The sequence below is a fragment of the Mytilus trossulus genome, chromosome 14 (genome assembly GCF_036588685.1).
Source record: "Mytilus trossulus isolate FHL-02 chromosome 14, PNRI_Mtr1.1.1.hap1, whole genome shotgun sequence".
NCBI lineage: Eukaryota > Metazoa > Mollusca > Bivalvia > Mytilida > Mytilidae > Mytilus > Mytilus trossulus.
In genome coordinates, this window is record NC_086386.1 from 34,228,292 (window position 1) to 34,245,472 (window position 17,181).

At 31.5% G+C, this 17,181-nt stretch overlaps 1 protein-coding gene across 1 annotated transcript in view; it reads right to left on the reverse strand.

Moving 5' to 3' along the window:
• Positions 1-17,181, reverse strand: part of LOC134697690 (uncharacterized) — a 76,408-nt gene that overhangs the window by 41,065 nt on the left and 18,162 nt on the right. The window lies entirely within an intron of this gene.

Sequence of the window (17,181 nt, forward strand, 5' to 3'; positions counted from 1 at the left end):
TTGATGTGATGTGGTAAATCAAAACTGATGTAAAAACAATTAAGATTAATAGGTTTATGCAGAAGACTTACTTGTTTTATAATGAACCATCAAGAATTTTTAGCAAAGGTCAAAATCTAGAACGTCTAATTGATCTTTGACCGTGACCTCGATTTTGAGGTCATATGTGATCTCAATCAAAAGACACCTGGCCTTGCGGTCATAAAACTTTCGAGTCAGTTTTTTGTACTCGTACTCGAAAATCAACCAATCAAAATGCTGTATCTCATGTTTCGAGCATGATTTTTGTGCTCCAAGCACTGAGCAAAGTTTTATGACTTCAACCCCAGCTCCATTACAATGTACTTATATGGTTGGAGAGAAATACTGATTTCAAATACATAAGGGGAGAAAACTCCTATAAGGGTTAACTAAAACTCATGAAAGTTTCGTTTCCGAGGGTATCACAAGCCCAGTAGTCAGCACTTCGGTGTTGACATGATTATCAATTATGTGGTATTTTTTATAAATTTCCTGAATATAAAACTTTGAATTTTCGAAAAAATAAGGATTTTCTTATCCCAGGAATAGATTACTTATAGTGGAATATATTAGCAAGCAAAATCAAGGAAATTGTGCAAATGATGATTCAAGCATGACAATTAGCACGAAGAATCATTATTATAAACTTTTTAAGAACAAACTGCTGGCCATAAAAAAAATTCATTTTTTCAAGATGGCCACCACTTTTTCTAAAATGGCTGATTTTTTCCAGATTGAAATAAATATTTTTTCTGGAAAACGTTTTCTTTGACCTTCTCTGTTACAAAATCCACTCACAAACATTTGAATTATTTATTACATGCTTATTGCTTTTGAATTTTAATGATGTTATGAATTTGTTTGATGACATTTCTTAAGGTTATGATACACAAGCGTCTAACAATTATCCGCATGCGCAAACTATTTATTAATAAAGACAGATTTACACGCACTGCAAGGGCACAATGATGAAAATCGTAGTTCATCTAACAGATGAGGATTTGAATTTCTTAAACATATCTTGATCGTCATTTATACCTCTAAACATCTAGGTTATGTTCGAGTATAAAGTGTTGCTTTTGATGCCACTGTTTGAAAACAAGACCTTTCAGTTGCAAAGATCAAACATTCGATGGATAAGATGAAAAAGGTGGTTAACTTTCTTAATATTGGACAAATAGTTGAAATAATACGATATCGTCATGTGTGATGGATTGTACATAACAATGGCTTGTTTGGCGTTATAAATTATAATCCTGGTGCTCTTGGTGACTTTTATACACCATTGGGCCGATGTCCCTGCTGGGGGAAGTAGTCAGCTCTTCGGTGTTGACATGAACACCCATTATATGGTCATTTAAATAATTTCTTGTTTACAAACTTAAGGATTTTCTTATCCCAGGAGTAGATTACTTTATCCGTATTTGGCACAACTTTTTTTAATCTTGGTTCCTCAATGTTCTTTAACTTTTTACTTGTTAAACTTTTATAGCTGTTTTGATATGAGCGTCACTGATTAGACTTATGTAGACGAAACGCGTGGCTGGCGCATTAAATTATAATCCTGGTGTCTTTGGTGACTATTTTAAAATTCTGAGTGATATATTGCGTGAAAGTGGATGAACATGTGCTTCACTGAAGCCGCTATTGCAACACCTAGAATAGCAGATGCTTTTCATGTATGTTCAAATGTTATTAGAAATAGACACGCGCATCAGATAACTGCATTATATGGTTTGCTTGAATTGATAATGGCAGCCGTTAAGAAAGCGTTAACACAGAACATATAGTTCATGACTCTGTGACGTTCAAGTATGACTGTGATCAACCGGTGTAAGGAAAGAGAGTCATATCGAAACAGTTTAATTTCTGGCGTTCAATTATGATTGAGATACTTCTGGTTCCTTCGGTAAGACGTACGCTCATTTCACGAGTCAGACATCGTACTTTTCAAACAGTAATGATACCAATGTTGTTCTTGATCGTGTAAATCATGCTAGATGGTTACCCAACCATCTCCAAGATACGGCTTCCCTTCAACAACATCACCCGCACGTGGCAATGTAATTTGCAAATGGTAATTTTTACTGTACGTAAGACCAGCAAGTTGATTTCTTTAATTATAATTGATCTGACACCAAACGTAGAATAATAAGTCGTGAACGGTGATGTTGGTACCATACATTTAATCGAATATCCTTTCGAGACGATAGATGGTAGCTGGATATGAAGTCAGTCGACTGGTAGATAAATTAGAAAGATTTAGTGGTTTGAGTAATTCTACAATAGAATAACGCTGTCCTGGAGACTCTTCGAAAACACAATAGGATTTCCTCGAAAAACTTTAAAGGCTTTCTGAAGTGATGAACAAGTTTGATAATCCATTTTGAGAATAGTCGTCAGATTTGTACAAAGTCTTCTCTTTTAAGGACATTTTTGATCCAGAAGTAGGTAATATATGTACATAAACTCCACGATATTGGGTCCAAACAGCACAATCTTTTCAAGTAAATGCGAAACGAAACAGAATCTGCCTTTTTTAACCAGATGAAAAAGAACCTTTCATTTAATGAAATTGGAAACTTCTTTGTCAAAATACAAAGCTGGAGAACCTGAACACTGATTGCAATTGTATTTCTTCTTTAGCCTTTATACCAAACTGCTCCCCCATCTATGTGTCAGAATGTGGTATTAAATCGCAGCAAATTGGTATACTTGAAACATTCTGCGATTTGCCATCAACTCATCCAAATTCTGACGCATTTATCATTAGTGGGGCAGCAATGGTTAATTTTTTTTTCTCACTCCAATTGATTCTTTATTGCACATATTGCTGTTTAACAATTAAACTTAGTGTACAGCATTTCATCAAGTTTCCCTGCTAGATTACAACTGAACACCCAGGGATAATATTCAGTAAAATTAACTAATAAATTACATTGTTTTAATTCACACATTAAACTATTATTATATTTGTTACAAATAGTCTTTTCTACATCACTTAAAGTATTTTCAGATATATTCATATAAAAAATATCTACACAATAATTGTTTTACGGAATTTGATCATTCATCCGTAATGACTTTTTGGGTTCTTTTATTATTTAATCATAAATAAATTGCGGTCAAGTGACCTCACACGACTTTTCTTATCCTCGTGTTTGGACAATATTTTTTGAAGTGTTTCGTGAATTTGGATTATTAATTTCGACGTGGTTTTAAAAGCTTGGAATAATATTGCGTAAAGGTAAGTTGGAGTGTAAATATATTTTTCACAGTTGCACTTTCAATCTTTATTAAATTTGTTATTGATTTGACCTAGATATCGTGTCGTGACCTTTAGTTTACCTGTCTAAGTTTGTAAACAATACACACATGTTTAGTGTAAACGTGTCGAAGTACCTAAATATTGACAAAGACACACACACACTCACTTCACACTAATATATATCTGATTTACCTTCATTATCATTCATACATTATAGTAATAATAACTGTACACACAAACTTCTGCGCTTACAGTCATTCTTGTTCATTGCCACATGATAAATTTTACAAACAAATTTCTTTCCATACCTTTCACACATACTCATACTTTAGGCATAGCACTTACAGATAATTACTTGCATAGTACATTTATAATAAAGGAAGAAAAAAACACACATACAATCACACATAATCTAGATCTATAACATCTGTTTTTTTTCTATACATGTAGCTTAAGTTAAAGTCTATAAAATGACTTCATTTTTATACTTCAAAATATTCAACACCTTTGTAAATAAACAACTGATCTCTGTATTGGTCATACTATATAATTCTACAGTATTTTCTACCTCATATTCAAAAATTTTTAAGGTGTCTACTGCTTTTTTTTTTTTTATTGGAAACATAATGTGATTTATAGACTGAAAAGAACATTAAGCTAAGCAAATGATTTAGCGCTTAGTATACATTGTCATGAATTTTGTATCCTATAACCAGCGAATGAAGACTTATCACATGTTCGCCTATGAAGACTTTTTTAAGTAAAACTTTCATTGATTTCCAAAATGTTTTATGATATGAACATGTAATGAAAAAATGATTATAATTATCTACTTCATTGCAATATGAACACAAATTGTTTTGTGAAATTTTCCACTGAAAAAGCAACACCTCATTTGGCAAAATAAAGTGCATTAATTTCCACCTAAACATTTTTATTTTAGTATCTTTAAGATATTCAAAATTAAATTTAATAGAGTCTTTAAATTCATTTATTAATCTCCCTTTGTTTAAGACTCTTTCCCATTTCAAAAATCCTACTGGTATTTCTGTTTTTGACAATACTAATTTGTATATGTTTTTAGCATTAATAGTTAGAACATCATTGCAATCTCTAAGTTTAGTTTTTGTTCGGTTGATATAGACTTTTGTTTTGATTGATTCTTCTGATTTTAATTTGTCGGACAATTGCTTTGGTATGGATTTTTTTAGTTTTGAGAATTCTGAAATCCAATTCCTTTGATTTCTTAATTTTGAAATAATCATTTCTTCTGATATATGTCCTCTTTTATCTATTATGTCGTTTATATATAGTATGTTACTATCACTCCAGTTATCAAAGAACAGACATTTTCCTTCAAATTTTATGAATTTGTTTCCCCATATAACTTGTTTTCTTATTTCTAAATAATTATTGATTTGATCATGATGATTGTTTTCACAATTATTTACATTTATCCATGTTTTTATCATCTCTTGATAGAAGGTTGGTGTACTTTTCCATATGTTTTTATCTAGCAATTTTGTGTCATTCACATTCATCTTAAAAATAAGAAGGTTTTTTCCAAATTTGTTAAGGTATAGTTTTGATAATACAGACCAATTTGCACTCTCTGATTCTAATATTTTTATAATCCATTTCAAGTGTATAGATTTTGTATAGGATTCTATATCAATCATTTTTAACCCCCCTTCTGCGAAGTTTTTTGTTATTATTGACCTTTTTATTTTATCTTTTCCTCCGTTTTAAATGAATTTATGTAAGATTTGATTTATATTTTGTAGATTTTCTTTAGTAATGATACTGTTAGTCGCAATGTAGGTTATATTTGGTAGAAGAAGAGCTTTTACTACTAATATTTTTCCAAGTATTGTTAACTTTCTTTTTGCCCATCTTTCTACAAGTTTCGTTAATTTGTTCAACACTTTTTCAATATTTAATGTTTGACATTCTTTTTTGTCATACCCAAAATATATTCCAAGGCTTTTGATTGGTTTGTCGGTCCAATTTCTATTTTCATATTTATGTTTTGAACTTTTAGTCGTCCTAACCATACCCCTTCAGTTTTATTTCTATTTAGCTTAAGCCCTGAAAAACTTCCAAATTTTTCAATTATACTGAGAGCTAAACTTATTTCTTTCCTTGACTGAAGAAAAAGTGTTGTATCATCAGCTAATTGACAAATATTTAAATTACAAGATTTTCCATCTAATGTAATTTTTATACCTTTAAAATCTTTATTACTTCTAAGTCTTATTGCCATTAATTCTACTGTTATAACAAAAAGTAACGCTGAAATCGGACACCCTTGTCGTATCTCTCGAAATATTTTAAACGGACCTGAGACCCACCCATTATTTAAGATACATCCCTTAATGTCGTTATACATAGTTTCCACCCATCTGATAAAGCTACTTTTAAATCCAAAACCGTTTCAGTGTTTCCGTCATAAAAGTCCATTCTAGTGAGTCAAAAGCTTTACTAAAATCTAAGAAAAGGATTGCTCCTTCTATATTAAATTTCTCAGAATAATCTATTATATCTTGAATTTGTCTGATGTTAAAACCAATATATCTATTTTTAACATATCCTGTTTGATCTAGACTAATAATAGATGGTAGTACTTTTTTAAGTCTCTGAGCTAATACATAAGCTAATAGTTTAGTATCAATGTTTAATAAAGTTATGGGACGATAATTATCTAATGAAAGAGGATCATTTTTTTAAATTAGTGAAATTGCACCTTTCTTTTGTGAGTTTGTAAGTTCTTTTTTTTCATAATTATAATTAAATACTTTGACAACAATATGTTTAAGGCTTCTCTAAAATTGCCTATAAAATTCCACTGTCAGTCCATCAAGACCAGGGGATTTATTAAGCTTTATTTTAAAAATTGCATTAGTGCATTCAATTTCTGTTACTTTCCCTTCACATTGATTACTATCGGAAGCGTTTTTGTTAATTTTGTTTCATTAATATATGTTTTAACTTCATTTTCACAAGGATTAGTAGACTCATTAAGTTTTTTGTAATATTTCACTTGTAGATTTAGAATTTTATCTTGATCAGTTGTTGGGATCCCATTTTCATCATAAAGTTCAGTTATAATCTTCTTTGTTTGACGACTTTTTTCTAGTCCCAAAAAGTATGCACTATTTTTCCCCTTCTTCGAACCACTTTACCCTTGATCTTATTTTTTGTCCTTTAATTTTGTCTTTATATAAACAATCTAGATCATTTTCCAATTTCTCAATTTCTTTTTGTAATATATGATATACATCTGTACCATTATTTGCTTTATTATTGAGATCATTTAGTTGTTTTTCTAGGATATTTATTTTATCTTTTTTAAATTTGGCTTTTCTTTTACAATAGTCTAAACTTGCATCTCTTACCTCTATTTTCAAATTGTCCCATAGTATCCATAAATCATCACAGTTAATTGATTCGTTTTCATATCTGTTTATTAATTTGTTTATTTCATTTACATAGTCATCATTATTTAGAACACTGGAGTTTAATTTCCAGTAGCCACGCCCCTTATTTCCTCTTTCAGTATTAATTTTCAATGATACTGCATTATGGTCAGTTATTTTCTGTACTAAAGGTCTAATATCGCAGCTTTTACAATTTTTTTGTACTTCTTTTGAAATCAGAAAGTAATCAATTCTGGTGGCTTCTGATCTATCTTTTCTACACCACGTGAATTAGTTTAGATTTTTATTTCTACTTCTCCAAATGTCTATCAATTTACATGATTTTATAAGCCCTTTTAAACCTGTTACTGGTTTATCAAATTTTTTGGAGGATTTAGTTTTATTTTTTGTATCAATTAATGACCAGATGTCGTTAAAATCTCCCCCATGAATTGTTTGACCTAATCCATATTTATTTATATTTGACAAGTTTGATCGTTTATATCAATATACAATGTTATTTCCATTGTTTTATGCAATGAAGGTCTACATATAATAGTAATGCTGCAGCTGATTTAATAAGTTTATGTAAATAAATCGAGAAAAAAAAATTCGGTTTCTTTATAGTACAATCTGAATAAAATTTGGATCTATTATAATTTTCATTCGTATAGTTCTGGACAAAATATTCAATTTCATGATGTTTGATGTATAGGGAAAACGGTAGTATTACATTTTCCCAGCATTAGGTTGGCCTTTTGTCTACCCAAGACAGGGCGTAGGAAGTCAACTAAAGAACGCTGTGATTGGATGTATTAAAGGGTACAAGATATTATTTTATTTATCTATTAATAACTACCGTGTGTATAAATTTTAGAACCTATTAAAATATTTTCTAGAGAATTATTCGAAAATGTTGCATAATTAGTAAAGGTTGAATCAAGTGCATTTGGTTACTATGCAATTATTCTAAAAATAGTAAAATCACGTGAAGGCCGCGTGGAGTCTGCATGCACAAAGCGTGATAGATATTGTTCGGAACCAAATTGCGTTCTGAAATTCTCTTGACTTTTTATTACTTTAACGTATTCCCAATCATTTATTTATTTAGTATATTGATATATAATAAAGCCTGACGAAAGTTCATTCGGTTGTTTCGGGATTGTTCTTAAATTACTCGGATACATCGGGATTTTTCAATCTCAAAATTCTGAAAATCAAGTGAAGGCTGCATGGAGTTTGCATGCAGCAAAAAAAGTGAAACCTTTGGGGGAACAACGTAAAAGTAGCATGTTCTGACAGAATATTAGACTTAAGTGAAATGCTTAAAGACTGTTTCGATGGAAGTCGCGCATTTCTGTTTGCTTCCCATTATCATGTCATTGGTCTGTATTCTTTATTTTTGTTCTATTTTTTATATTGGGGTATAACAGCGTATAGTATGCATTTACAGTTTAAGATGCCATAAATAAATAAATATAAATTAACTTCTGACACTACAAATTCTGTTAATAAGATATTTATTTAGGCGCTCCATATAAATAACATGATAAGAATCAATCAAGTTCATATGGACAGGTTACTCTGACATTTTTCTATAAATAGAGAATCAGGTGAAAGCTGCATGGGTTCTTATTATATGACATTAATCACGACCAGGTCAAAAATGTTGCATTATTAGTAAAGGTTGAATCAAGTGCATTTGGTTACTATACAATTATTCTAAAAATAGTAAAATCACGTGAAGACCGCGTGGAGTCTGCATGCACAAAGCGTGATAGATATTGTTCGGAACCAAATTGCGTTCTGAAATTCTCTTGACTTTTTATTACTTTAACGTATTCCCAATCATTTATTTATTTAGTATATTGATATATAATTTAACTGTTTTGAAAAAACTATTTCTTTCTCTTGATCTATTTGGAGCATAGATATTTACTAGTGTGTAAATGTTTTAATTTATTTCAATATTAATCAAAATAAATCTACCATCAGAATCTTTGTGCTCATCAATTATTTTAAAATTAATTCTATCTTTTATCCATATTGCTACTCCACGTGAATTACTGGTACCATCACTTCTGAAAATGTTTTTACCAAGTTCTTTAGACAAAGTATCTTGCATTTGTTTAGTAAAATGAGTTTCCTGTATAAAAGTTATATCTCATTTTTGTTGATTTGCCCAACTTACTATTTTAGTTATTTTTTCAGGTTGCTGTAGGCCATTAGCATTGACCGTACAGATGTGCAAATAGTTTATGGGGAAAGACGGCTTCAAGCCGTCAATCCCCTATGGGATTGACCAGAGTGACACTCCCTCACATCATTCATTTTGTTTTTATACATGTTATAGTGTGGGAAACCCCCCAACAAATCTTACTTAGATTGAAGAGAAGGAGACTCAGAAATTAATAGTTTGACTTTAAACACTTTTTTACACATTTCCCTTGTTTCTCACGAAATTATCGTATCTTGAACTCTCCTTTACACTATTTACGTTTATTTTACAATCCGGAAAAATAAGTATGACGAGATATTCTAAATATATCCAACCTTCATTGTATTTTATAGTGACGTCATACTTGGAAGAAGCAGGGATATCCGTCAACAGTTAACTGGTTATTTAAATCATTCTTAGAGATCGTGCACTAATTACAAATTCGTATTTGTTAAATCTATTATAACATGATATTGTTTACTGTAGATGATTTAAACATCAACATGCAGTACTTTAATTTGTAGGTCAACAACTTTCAAAATAAACAAAGATCGTGGGTTTACATGAGACAGGGGAAAGAAACGATTTTATTACTTTTTTCAGGTCTCACTAATTAGAGACAAGAAGCGTCAAAAAGCGACACGAAGTGTCAAGAAGACTATTTAGCGACCAGAAAAAAATATTCTTCTTGTCGCTTCTTGACGCTAAAATTTTTCTTGTCGCTAATTAGTGAGACCACTTTTTCTGTAAAAATTCTGAGAATCTTCCTCCAATTCAGGAGCACCTCAATTGATGAGTAATCATCCACCAAAATAAAAGTTAATGTATTTAAACACTTCAAATGTGACATTTCATTGGATTAGTAGTCTTCTATTAAAACTAAATTTTTGTGTACCTACATAATCATTGTAATAGTTAAAAAAAATAATAAAAATTTGCATTTTGTAGTTTAAACATATTTATTATTTACACATATTTCAAAATTAAGATTTGGAAACAAGCTTCACACAGTTTACATCACTCATATTGTTTTTTTATTAGTACCTGTTTCCCTGCGATGAGAGTTGTAACTCAGAACTTTAACAATGGAAATTTAAAACTGAATAGATTATTCAGTCCACACTTTCTAAAGAAAAAACTTTAAAACCCAAGAGTACTGTCACAAAAAATGGAAAATGGCCCTAGCCTGCAGTTCAGTGGTACACAATCAAGATTTCAAAAAATAGTGAAGTTGTTGTGAAATGACAGAATTCAGTTGAGTTTTAGATAATTCGCTATCAACTTTAATCAAATGTTTAGATTTAGAAGATGCAGATCTCTTCCATTGGTCCAAATTGAATCCTAAACTAAGGAAATGAAATTACATAAACAACAATTGATTTCAATTTTGTCAACCTTTTTACATGTTCTAGCTGTTCTCTTTTTCATTCTTCATATGAAAACTATCAAAAGATACCCCCCCCCCCCCCTTTTCCAAAAACATTACCATTATTAATGAGACAATTGGTATTGGTTTTATTTATTATTATTTTGTTATTTCTTTTGACTGACTTAAAACTAAATTCTTTTAGTCTTGTTTCTTTCCAAGAAGACTTATTTATAGGACAGTTTACATACTGATTTAACATTTGTTTTACCTGAGAAACACCGTTATACGCCTCACTGATTGCGATTGGTTTTTCAGATCGTGGGTTCTTAAACGATGAATTTCGGTCTGTGTTTGTTTTTTTCTCAAATAATACCGCTTTGTTTACTATCCCTATGTTTATAGTCGGTGTATTCCTGAACAATATTTTTAGCAGTTTATTTTCCCGTACCGTAAAATGTATTATGTTATCGATCTTTTCCATAATTAGCATTGATAACTTATTCTCATGATGATTATATTCGTCAAGCATATGCTGTTTGTTTTTCAATAGTTTTTGACTTTCGCTGTCCAGGTGCTCTCTACTTTTAGTTGTGTACGTTCTATATTTTGACCTCAACGTTAAAGTATTTATAGAATTTCTGGTCAAGGTTATTTCATCCGTTTTTGATGGAGACGTTTCAAGATGGATTAATATGTTTTCTGGCTCAGGATATTTAGTAGCAGATGGTAAATACTTAAATTTAATATTATAGTAACATGCCATAACTATTATCATCCACATATCTAGATTCTCTAGTACACAATAAAAAAAAATTGCGACTTTATTAAATACACATACATTAATGTACTTTTTATTTTTATTTGTCTTTTTCTTTTTCAGGATAAAACTTTCATGAAGAACAGACCATTTATAATCTTCATTATTGAAATTGATTAGACTATCTGTCAGTCTGAATATTTTAAGTGGACAACCTTCATCAGCTGTGTCACATAACAACAAACATTTTGAGACATATCTCGAATAATATATACAGTTAAAAATAAATATAATCAGTGCTATACATACTGTTTTGTGAAAAATATGATTGACAAAATGCATTTTTTTTAGTTTTTTTTATAATTTTAAATAAAAGAGTTCTAGTCTAATATTTTGTATTTTGATTTAATAACAGATATTAAATTAGCGTCTCTTTTTTGGCTTCTTAGCAGCCTCATCTCGTGTTGCGTCGTGCAGATTCTCTGCTGGGGTTACTGGAGATTTTTCAATGTTCTTTGTTTTTGACTGTTTAGGTGTGCTATTTGTAGTGTCACTCTGATCATGACTAGGTCTTGTTGTCAAATACCTCGAGATACCTGGTCTTCTGTCAACCCTTTTATTGATTTTTATGTTTTTTCTTATGCTGTTGGGAATTGTCTTTTCCAGCGGACTTACTTTCCTGAGTACCAAGGTTCAAATGCGAATGTTCCGTGTCACTCTCTGACCTACTTCTACCCTTGGTATTCAGGAGAGGTTTTGTCGTGCATTTGGAATCGACATCACTATCCTGGAATGACTCGTCGTTATCTTCAGTTTGTTGATTGGTCTGTTCATCATTTTCACTTGCATGGAAAATGTCTGGATTGCAGACACCCTCCATGTTGGTCATATATGTATTGCCTTCTTCCTCAACTTCAACATCAGAATGCTCGTCACACTCATATTGTCTATGTCCTAGCTGACCACATTTTTTACACTTCCATCCGTTTGGACAATTGTTTGCTGTGTGCCCTTCATCTAGATAATTGCTACATTTCATATTTGGTCTGCTTGTAGATGCTTGGCCAAAATGGCTAATAGTAGCCCAATAATTGCCTATTTTCATCGACCTAAAGCGGCGGATCAAAAGGTTTGCATATGACTATCCTATCACCTGTTCTGCAGTTTGTTAAAAGATTGTCAATTCTCAATCTTTCCCTAGAGTGAGTGATTATCTCACACTTGCTAACTGAGGTTTCAAGAGTTCTTAGGATTTGATCGTCATCTGCTGATAGAGGAACATTTTTGACTCGTACCTTTATAGCATTTGGTTCTTCATTCATGCTTACTTTTGGGTTTCTCAAGTACAGGGTTATTGATTTTCTTCTGATGGTTAACCCCAATGACAGTAGTTCTTTTTTGTTTTGTTCATTGTCGAAATATATTCGCCAGATGCCTCGAACTCTCTGTAACCCAATTAAAGCTCTAAGTGGTACCTGCTCTTCTATTGCTCGAAATACCTCTATATTTAGTAGGAATGGGCGTTGACCTAAATGATTCATATCATGTTCACAAAATACGTCTGTTTCGAGAAGAAATATTGGTTTGACATTACCAATCTTGCTGTCATCATTTTTGTTTTTGTATCTGTTTTCATCTCTAGCTGCTTCGGCATAAGAGGTGGCCATTTTGTTTTCTTCGTTTGGATTTTTTTTGTCTTTACACATCGATAAATACTAAACTATTTGTCCGTTTTTTAATGTTTTAGTCTCAAAAGGAATGTAAACATGTATTGCATACAGTTTTCAACAATTCATACCATACTATTAGCTGCAATCTTTCAAAAATTCACTTTTTTGCGGAGCTATGAAACACTAATCACCTTGGTTCAAGGGCCATAACTCATCTTGGTTAATTTGTTGCCACGATTTGGAGCAAACATATTTCATGATTATGTAAATGATTTCATACTGCTTTACATAAATCCTCCTTCGATAAGTATCGACGAGTAGATATCGATTTGTTGTTTACTAAATTAATTATTCAAAGGCTGGGACGAAAACAAAAGGCATAGTACTGGTGCTAGACGGAAAGTTGTTGATTCTGGTAGAACGCCAAGGGTTTGTAGTAGTTTTCCCTGTGTAGATGATAACAACACCGAATAATTCAAATTTCTAGCCGACATAATTGCTTCTCAGGAGACTAATGAAATGCTTATGCTACTCAAGTTGAAAATGTACTTTGCAATTTCAGTACGGATACTTGCCAGCTGTCTCCTTGTAACCGTGAAAAAGCAGATACACGAAAGATTGTCCATGAAAAACATGCTGTTGAAAATTGTTGTAAAAAGTAATTTTGAGTAGTACTGACATAAATGTAGTAGTATAAGGAATTGCAGTCCTCGCAAGATTCGGTGTCGACAAATTGTGGATTTTTGAAGGAGTAAATACTTTCGACTGCTTCCTATACATATCATATCAAACGCGTTTGGTCCTCGTGTAGCAGCTTTTCCTTTCTTCCATGCATGTAGTGGTAGTGACACTGAGTCGGCATTTCATTGGAAAGTGAAAAGGTCAGCTTGGCAGACATTGTCCCAAGTCAGGAGCCTCTGGCCTTTGTTAGTCTTGTATTATTTTAATTTTAGTTTCTTGTGTACAATTTGGAAATTAGTATGGCGTTCATTATCACTGAACTAGTATATATTTGTTTAGGGACCAGCTGAAGGACGCCTCCGGGTGCTGGAATTTCTCGCTACATTGAAGACCTGTTGGCGACCTTCTGCTGTTGTTTTTTTATTTGGTCGGGTTGTTGTCTCTTTGACACATTCCCCATTTCCATTCTCAATTTTATTTATTGGAAGTATTCTCGAATGTAACGGATATTTTTGACCGATTTTGTATGAAGAGACATACATGGACATCATAGAAGTATTTGCTTGCATCATGTACGGAAACATTACAGTTTGAGGATAAGGAGGAACGATTAAAATAGTTTGCAAGGAAGCAGCGGACTTATTATGCACTGCCTACCACAAAATCATTATGATAACCTGTGGTAGGCTGAATGACATCATAAGTCCGCTGCTTCCTTGAAAACGATTTTAATCTTCTGGAGCACATCAATGGAGGAGCATATATCAAGATGGACATGTTTGAGATCGTCTTGCTTTATGCATTCGACAGGTTCCTGTACCAAGTCATGACCTTTAACAGCTGGGTTAAAGACAAAACAACCACAAAGATAATTGGAAACCAAAATGCACTTGTTTGCTGGACGCTGATCCACGATTTTTTTAAATGCGGATGCCAGATATTCAGCTGTGTTGGTAACTGTAAATGCTACCGTTCGGGCCTTCCGTGTAAATGCTTGTGTATTGGTAAATGTTAGATAATTATAAGATAATCATCCTGTCTTCCTAAACAAACTATATATGCATTTGAACTTTTAAAAAAGTCAGTAATATCTCTTGTTAAGTTGATAGAAATGATAAAATTAACATTTTCCGCATTTTGCCGTCATTTTTATGACCGAAAGTCACTCTTTTTCTTCATGTAGGTATTGTTTTTTCGTACTTTAGGAACTGTACTTTAAATTTTATTAAAAATGACATTCTGTTATACCCATTACACAGGTATCAAATTATTTACGAAATGTAACCAATTAGATATAACGCCATTTGCAAAATGAGGGGTGGCCATCTTGAAAAAATTTTAAAAAAAATTATGGCCAGCAGCCAAATTTTTTAACTATCATTTTGTCCACCCACATACCAAATTTCATGCATTTATCACGATTTGCACAATTATGTCCATAATATCTCTCTCTTATATTTGCATTGGTATTATTTGGATCTCAAAACAAAAGAAAGAAAATCAAGAATCTTCTAAATTTGGTAAATGACCTTTCAGGAGCTATTTTGTCTAATATGAAAAAATAAATGGGTGTTATGGGCCAAAATATTTTACATTGTATTGTATGGAAAAACACCAAGGAATTCGAAGATTTGACACAAATTCCAAAACTTCACCTAAGTACATCCTTAACATGCGATCAACATCTGGCAGAAAATCATTAGAAATTGAGGCTGGGTTCCTATCAATAGACATGATATATAGATTGCTATAAGGGAAATATCTAACATCAAATTAAATATAATAAAGAAATCCTTTAAGGTTTATGTACCCTTCTGTAGCCATTTTTGTACGAATATTTCAAACTTCAATTGTTTCAAAACTACAGATATAATAAATAATAGAAAGAGGCCATTTAGTACATATTCCAAGGGGAAACTTGATGCAAAGCATTATTTTTTACTGTTTCATTGCATTTGATAGAAAAAGAGGACTTTGTGGCAAATAAATCAAGATTTTTATGAAAAAATCCACAGCCTTTAATACAGAGATTTTTGTTATAAAATTTGAAACATAAATTACTCACTTGATTTTCTATGACGTGCTAGTGTTTATTTTTTACAAAAAGTCTTAACCAACCTGTAAATTCCAACACACCTCGTGCTGAGTCACTAAAGTCGAGCGCACCCTTAAAGGTGTACATGATTTTGGCCATATTTATATTTGTCTTAACCAATAACTACATTTATAAACTTGTTTTAAGGAAATCAATGCTAGCACTGCATGCAACAATCCTATATCTAGCAGTCGTCAAATTGTCAAATATGAGAGTACAAGGACAAAGGCTGTGGATTTTCTATAAAAATCTTGATTTATTTGCCACAAAGTCTTCTTTTTCTATTAAATGCAATGGAACAGTACAAAATAATGCTTTGCATCAAGTTTCCCCTGTGAATATGTACAAAACGGCCTTTCTCTGTTATTCATTATATCTGTAGTTTTGATACAATTGAAGTTTGAAAAGTTTGTACAAAAATGGCTACAGAAGGGTACATAAACCTTACACAACAACTGATAAATTTCAAGAAGAAACATGGCATATAACACCAATGGGCAAAGCAAAGTCATTAAGTTGAGAATGGAAAAGTATGACCAAGAAACTGCTTTCAATGATGAGTCATGCGTGGGAAAATCAGGACCTTGTGGAGCTGGTCAAAACAGGATGTAATGCACAAAAAAATCTTTAAATGAAAACTTAATTAATCACATGATATGATTTTTTTAACAGTGGCACCCTATTTCTTTTAAAATAATAAAAAAGATGACAACTTTTTTATAGGATTCTCAATTAGGGCTTTTGTAAAATGTATATTATAAATCATCATCAAAAAAAAGTAGGGTTTAGCGGTAAAAATTTTGTAATGGCACTACATGGATAAAACCAGAGAATTCCCACATTTGGGAAAAAATCAAAAACAAAAAGGGATTTTTTTTTTGTGCATTACATCCTGTTCAAATTGTAGTATGTCCATCATAAATACTGAATCATTAACCAATATTCAATTTTGCAATATTATAAATGTTATCTTTCTTTAATGTTTCAGCTGTATTTTATGGTAACTGTAGAATTTTCAACACTAATTTATTGATTAACTAATTAATAGTCATATTAAAATCTAATAAGAAATGACTGTCTTTGATCATCTTGTTTTTATTTTAAAGGTGATTTACACTGTATTTATCTGAAATATCTTCATATAAGTCAACGGTCTTTCTTACGAAAGCGATAGATCGGTACTAGTATAGTAGAGATACATACAGAAAAAATATTACAAACACGCCATAAAAGTCCTATACAAACACAAATAATAAAAAAGAATCCCTCGATTTAAACTGGTATAATTCAAGAACTTGATAGTGAAGGATGTTCGCTTCTCTTGTTTTTGAATTTTTACCAAATGTGGGAACCCTCTGGTTTTATCCAAATAGTGTCATTACAAAATTTTTACCGCTAAACCCTACTTTTCTTTTTATGATTTATAACATACAGTTTAAAAAAAAAAACTCTAATTGAGAATCCTATAAAAAAATTGTTATCTATTTTATTATTTTAAAAGAAATAGGGTGCCACTGTTAAATATTTAAAAAGTCTAGAGAGAAATATTTTCCACCAAATTTTAAATTGTTATACAATGTAATCTCGAAGACAGGCACACGAGTCGGTCATTTTTTGCTGGTTTTTTTTGGTTCCTTTATTTTTATTATGACAATTTAATAGTCTTATAAAAAGCTTGTTATTTTG